Here is a 7,500-nt window from a genome sequence, read left to right as displayed (position 1 = left end):
ATAATAATAATAATAATAATAATAATAATAATATATAAGGATTGAGGTAATTCCTCCAGAAGATATAGAGTCAAAATTAAAAGAGTGCCATTGTCATCTAGTGAATGATATTTCAACATCTCGTGTGTTTTCAACAGGTTCAAAAAATTATTATTATTATTGTTGTTGTTGTTGTTATATAATGAAACCTCACAGCTTAATTTCCTGGGTATGATGGAAAGTGTCAGCTGTCCACAGCCAGCAGGCTAAGGCGACACTTGTTTACTGGACATGCTTCAAGAACCCTGCGAAGAATACTTGCAGTTTTAATTATCCTGCGAAGAATTCTTGCAGCTCAAAAAACCCTGCGAAGAAATCTTGCAGTTCCATTTACCACAGATTTAATTAATTTCTCGAAAGTATTTTTTACCTCAAGAGGTAAATTCTAATTCCCCACTCTCTCGTTCATTCCTCCCCTCTCTTTCTCTCTCCCTCCTCTCACACTCTCTCTCTTTCTCTCTCTGCTTCTCTCTCTCTCTCTCTCTCTCTCTCTGCTTCTCTCTCTCTCTCTCTCTCTATCTCTCTCTCTCCCTCTCTCTCCTCTCTCTCTCTCTCTCTCTCTCTCTCTCTCTCTCTCTCTCTCTCTCTCTCTCTGCCAAGCAGAAGTTTTAGTTGCTACTAGAACAATGTGGTTGTTTATTTACAACCAAGAAATTCCTAGTGAAAACCCTATAAGCTATGATCCTAATATACTAGATATATCTAAAAAAATATATGACCTGTCTCTCCAAGTTTTAATCTATTTAATTTAATCTATTTAATTTATTGTTGTGTCTTAAATATAAAATTGGTCTTAATAGTCCGTCTACAAATTTAATCAATTTCTCGAAAGTATTTTTTACCCCAACAAGGTAAATTCTCATGCCTCGCTCACCAGTTCATTCTTCGCCCTCTCTTCTTCTCTCTCCCTTCTCTCTCTCTTTCTCTCTCTACCTTCTCTCTCTTTCTCTCTCGCTGCTTTTATATGCCATGTCTCTGCAACTTTTAATTTATTTAATTTATAGCTGTGGGATCCTTATGGTTTTCGTCACTGTTTAAAATCTTGTTCCAATTCTTTTCAAATTTGGTATATGGATTAAGTTTTGCATACTAATTATGAAAATGAAATTCATATTTCCTATAAACCCATCATTAAAAAGATATTAGCCTTTAAAATTTGCAAAATTTGGGTATTTTAGCCGATCAGAAGAGAGTATTTTACACATCACTGTAGTGAAAAGCTGTTTCCATAGTAACCAAAGAGGTTTCGCATGTGCACAAAGAGGAGAAGGAGATACGAGAAAGATAATTTTCTTACAATAATAATACTCTTGTGCTTTTCTCAGTCACAACATAGGAATGAGAAAGGAAGGGGTGATAAATGAATAAGGAAGGAAGGGGGTGGCAAAGTGGTAGTGGGAGCGTTTCAACTCTGTGTGAGTATATATATGTGTATGTGTGCGCGTGTATAAGGGAAATAGCAATGTTTTGACATGCCGATGACCCCACCCCCACCCCCAATGATGGAAGAGGTAGCGAACGCGCTGTTTTCTGATTGGTTGAAAGTTCTGAAAATTATCAAAATTTCAACACCTGTAATATTTATGCAAAATTTTTCTGGAATAAATTAATAACATATTCGGATTCAACATCAAAAATTACATCTATATGATACACTAAAAAAATCTTTTAAAGATAATTTTGAAGAGTGACGACAACCACAAAAATCCTCGCTGTGTCTTAAATATAAAATTGATCTTCATTATTTACATTGTTTACATTTGACGCATATTTGTTCTCATCTTGTTTGTTGTTAACACAACGTTTCGGCTGATATACCCTCCAGCCTTCATCGGGTGTCTTGGAGAAATTTCGAACCTGGGTTCTCATTCCTAAGGTATTTTTCGATGTCGTTGTTGTTGCTATTATTATTATTATCATTATTATTATTATTATTATTATTATTATTATTATTATTATTATTATTATGTTGTTTTTTTTTCTTCTTTCTTCAAATTTTCTTCCATTTCTCGCCGAGTGTTTTCGGTACACCTAGGGCAGAGAAACTCGTTGCATGAATTCCCAGTTTACACACGCAAATTCACAGGTAAAATATGTATTTTAAAAAAAAAAAATTCATGAATGGATGTTGTTTTCACAGCGATAATGCTCTTCTCAGTACATGAGTCAGTCCAGTTAACACGATTTTTTGCACTTCCTGTATAGATGGTAAGCCTGGTATCATTTTCAAATAGGTTTCAGTACCTTTTTTTTTTTTGTCATTCCTAGAGATCCTACAATCACTGGTACGGTAGTCGCCTTGAAGTGCCACATTTTTTCAATTTCTATTAGCAGGTCTTTATATTTACTGATCTTGTCAAATTCTTTCGCTGCTATATTATGATCACAGTGAATACTCATGTCAATTAATAAACACGTCTTCTTTGTCTGATCTTTTATAATAATATCCGGTTTATTAGCTTTTATAGCCTTGTCGGTATGTACGGGGAAGTCCCAGAGAGTCGATATATTTTTTCCCTCAGTCACAGCTTCAAGATGGTGTTTATACCATTTGTCAGCGGTTTTGATTTTATAATGCTGACATATTGTCCAGTGTAAATACTGGCCAACTTTGTCATGTCTTGCTTTATATTCTACAAGTGCTAAGACTCTACACCCTGAGATTAGGTGGTCTATAGTTTCAATCGCATCGTTACAGAATCGGCATTTGGGGTCAGCTCCATTTTTATCACATTGGCTTGGCAGTTCCGGGTTAATAAGCTTTGGTCTTGAGCAGCCAATATGAAACCTTCACTCTCTGCTTTTAGCCCTGAGCTTCGTAACCATTGATGCGTGCGTTTCTAGTCGACATCAGCTTTTTTGCTACGAGCCACATACTTGCCATGCAGAGGTTTCTGTTCCCATCTGCTAGCTAATTTTTCATCTGCTTTTGTCTTTGCAATTAATTTTCTTTTCTTTGCAGCAGCAGTTGGCGCATTTCCTTCAACCTGATCAAGCTGGTGGGTATCTAAGAGATCGGTAGCGAATTGTTTGCTCTCTTTCAGAATAGAGTGAAGTTTTTTCGGTCTTTCATGTTTTTCAACAAGTTTCAGCATCCAATCGTTAGTTGTTTCAAGGTATTTGGCCAGTCCGATCGTTGTGGGTTTGTACGTAAGTTCAAGCTGGATCAAGCCTCAACTTCCCTGCGCTCTGGGAAGGTAAAGACCATCCACGTCTGCCTTTGGATGGTGCATCTTATTGCAAGTCAGTAGCTTGCGGATTTTTCTATCAATTTTCTTTATTTCACTGGTATTCCAGTTAAGTACATTTAATCTATAAAGAACAACTGGGACTGCTAAGGAATTTATGGCTAACACCTTATTATATGCATTCAGCTCAGACTTCAGAACTGCTCGAACTCTTCTATAACATTCCTTCCTAACCTTCTCTTTCATGCTTGCATGCTGGATACCAGAGCCTTCATTTATTCCTAGGTATTTATAGGTTTGTTCCTGCTCAAGTTCTTTTATTACTGTTTCGACATCTAATTCTATTGAACTTGACTTTACCAGTTTCCCTTTCTTAAATTTGGCTTTGGCACACGTTTCAAAGCCAAACTCCATCCCGATATCATCACTGAATCTTTTCACAGTATGTAATAGTCCTTGAAGCTCTACATCATCTTTGCCATATAGCTTTAAATCATCCATATAAAATAGATGGCTTATTTTCCTGTTCATATTTGTTTGCCCTACAACTGCAAGCTCATTCAGAACTTCTTGCTTCATTTCAATGATCGATTTTCTGTGTTGTTCAGCAAATATGTGATCTTCAAATTCTGTTTCGGCATCAATTTCCAGGTTGTTTTTCCTATGGTCATTATATTCTCCTTTTTCTTCGGGCTCTTGAGTGGTTTCGGCAGATGGTCGCCTTTCAGTCAATGCTTGTGGTCCAACATTCCCCTTCTCTGCTTCGTTATTTCTTTCCTGACTTATATTTAGGTCATTCTCTACCACTTTTTTAATAGAGGTTAATTCTGCATCTGTGAGTCTGGTATTTCTGAAGATATCTCTTCTGACATTTGCTAATCTGTTTTCATTCATGTTTCGTCTGCTAGCTGGATTCCGGCTCCTCCAAATTCTGTAGAAGTCTGCGGTGTGTTTCTCTTGAGTTGGCCTACTTAACGCAAAGTAATAAGCGTATATTACTTCTTTATATTCTTCCCGGTTCCATTTAGTTCTTTTACATTTTTGATTTTGTGGTCGTTGTGGTGGTGAACTTTGGGGGCTTAATTTGGGACAAATCCCGTCTAAGTGACCTTCCAGGTTCGTATTCGGGGAAAATATTCTGCCATTTGAAAATTTTTCGTCGTCAGGCTGACAGATTCCTGACAGGCGCGCTTCCATTATAACCATTGGACAAGCGATTTGGCTTACTGTTTGAAATTTTCTTTTTTTTTTTTAAATTGTAAAAATTTATTTTATCATTTTTTTTTTTAACCACTAATCTTCATACAGGGGCCGCGTTTATCATCATTAGCAGCAGCAGCACCACCACCACCACCACCAGTAGTTATAGTAGCAGCAGCAATATCAATTATTATTATTATCATTATTATTATTATTATTATTATTATTCAGGTCACGGCCTGGAATCGCACTCGGAATCTTGGAATTAGTAGCCCGCGCTCTTAACCACTACACCCACGGGAATATGGCGTAGTGGTTAAGACCGCGGGCTACTAACCCCAAGATTCCGAGTTCGATTCCAGGCAGTGACCTGAATAATAATAATAATAATAATAATAATAATAATAATAATAATAATAATAATAATAATAATAATAATAATAAAATTAATTGCAAAGACAAAAGCACATGAAAAATTAGCTAGCAGACGGGAACAGAAACCTCTGCATGGCAAGTATGTGACTCGTAGCAAACAAACTGATGTCGACCAGAAACGCACGCATCAATGGTTACGAAGCTCAGGGCTAAAAGCAGAGAGTGAAGGTTTCATATTGGCTGCTCAAGACCAAAGCTTATTAACCCGGAACTACCAAGCCAATGTGATAAAAATGGAGCTGACCTCATATGCCGATTCTGTAACGATGCGATTGAAACTATAGACCACCTAATCTCAGGGTGTAGAGTCTTAGCACCTGTAGAATATAAAGCAAGACATGACAGAGTCGGCCAGTATTTACACTGGACAATATGTCAGCATTATAAAATCAAAACCGCTTACAAATGGTATAAACACCATCCTGAAGCTGTGACTTAGGGAGAAAATGTATCGATTCTCTGGGACTTCCCCGTACATACCGACAAGGCTATAAAAGCTAATAAACCGGATATTATTATAAAAGATCAGACAAAGAAGACGGGTTTATTAATTGACATGAGTATTCCCAGCGATCATAATATGGCGGCGAAAGAATTTGACAAGATCAGTAAATATAAAGACTTGCTAATAGAAATTGAAAAAATGTGGCACCTCAAGGCGACTACCGTACCAGTGATTGTAGGATCTCTAGGAATGACAACAAAAAAAAAGGTACTGAAACCTATTTGAAAATGATACTAGGCTTACCATCCCTACAAGAAGTGCAAAAAATCGTGTTAACTGGAACGACTCATGTATTGAGAAGAGCATCATCGCTGTGAAAACAACATCCATTCATGAATTATTTTTTTTTATTTATTAATTTTTTTTAATACATATTTTACCTGTGAATTTGCGTGTGTAAACTGGGAATGCATACAATGAGTTTCTCTGCCCTAGGTGTACGGAAAACACTCGACGAGAAATGGAAGAAAATTTGAAGAAAGAAGAAACAAAACAAAATAATAATAATAATAATAATAATAATAATAATAATAATAATAATAATAATAATAATAATAATAATAATAGCCCTGGTACAGTACCAGGCAGTGACTCTCATGGCTTCTGATCTTAATTGAATGGAAGTGTTATCATGTACGTTGTTTTGTCTTGGTATAAAAGATGGGCTACAGCAAATATTCTGCTTAAGACCACAGATTTGCTTGTCAGTTGTTTGACCTTTTGGTGGCTGACGATATGTGCATCTCTGATCACGAGCAGAAGTAGTGGGGGAGCATCATAGCCATGTTTTGAAAGGAGTTCTTTGGCGTTTGAATAATTCACCTTTGGAAACATTGGTTTTTTTGCTCAACATCCTTAAACAAACCTTATTCAGGGACCTTTTGAGCGAGATGGGCTACTCGACCTGAAGAAAATTTTAACTTGGCCCCACCTGCGAGGTCATGCGCTGTTTATCTTGATATGAGATCACCATGTCGCGCATATATGGTTGTGATGCATGCGCCTGCTGTACCCTTATCAGAAGGGTAGTCATGATGGGTATATTAGGCTTTGTATATTTTACCCCAGTGTCACTTTGATAGCATGCACTGCTCTCTCACTCAATAATAATAATAATATTAATAATAATAATAATAATAATAATAATAATAATAATAATAATAATAATAATAATAATAATAATAATAATAATAATAATAATAATGATAATAACAAAGAACAGAAGAGCACCGGGCTGAATAACAACATGGATGAGCTACACCGGGCTCCCTATACAAAAACATATCTAATCCAATAACATCGATGGAATTAGGCAACAGAACCGGTGGAAGATTTGAAGGAAGCGGTCTTTTAACGAAGATAATTTTTTTTTTAATATTTTTTATTCTTAAAAAATGAAATTTCACTGCAATACAAAGCACAGGTCCTCCTATGCACGATGTCTCAATGAAACACGTGCTAATGATGTTGATATTACAGATCTCAACCACCTGTACTATGCATCCGCAAGAATCTCAACGATTCTATGTGGTGAAAAGATTAGAAAAAGACAACACTCCCACAAAAAGCCTTCTTGGCAAGAACGCATTCAACACCAAATTAAGCTGACATAGAATGTTTGAAAAACCTTAAATTTGACAAGAGTATCAAACCTACAAAGACCCATAAACTAAAGAAAAAATATAATATGAAAACCATAGTTGACATTGATGCCACCATAGAAACCATCAAGCAAAAGGTATGTGCTAAAGCAGCCCGCATAGCAAGGTATGAAAAGCGTGTTAGATTCTTCCGAGATAATAACATGTTCAAAAATAACCCCAAAAATTTCTACAGGAGGATAGGGAAAACACCAGTAACAATAAAGTCTGTCCCATCAAAAGAAGAAGTGCAAGAATTTTGGAATAAAATCTGGGCAGAAGATAAAACACACAATGAAAAGGCCCCTTGGATTGATAGAATATCTACAGACCTAGACTCCTTAGAGGAGCAAAAGTGGGAGGGGGTCAGGGTAGAAGATATAAGATCTGCTCTCAGGAGGTCAAGCAAATGGAAGTCTCCAGGAAAGGATAAAATTCCTAACTTCTGGTTGAATGCCTTCCCAGAAAGCCATGAACTGCTAACAAAACTTTA

General features: G+C 36.4%; 1 protein-coding gene across 1 annotated transcript in view; it reads left to right on the top strand.

The window, feature by feature from the left end:
- Nucleotides 1-7,500, top strand: part of LOC106877996 (cephalotocin receptor 1) — a 228,447-nt gene that overhangs the window by 160,040 nt on the left and 60,907 nt on the right. The window lies entirely within an intron of this gene.

The sequence above is a fragment of the Octopus bimaculoides genome, chromosome 10 (genome assembly GCF_046866305.1).
Source record: "Octopus bimaculoides isolate indiv1 chromosome 10, ASM4686630v1, whole genome shotgun sequence".
Taxonomy (NCBI): domain Eukaryota; kingdom Metazoa; phylum Mollusca; class Cephalopoda; order Octopoda; family Octopodidae; genus Octopus; species Octopus bimaculoides.
The sequence above is the reverse complement of the archived record's forward strand: the minus strand, read 5'-3'. Positions and strand labels throughout refer to the sequence as shown.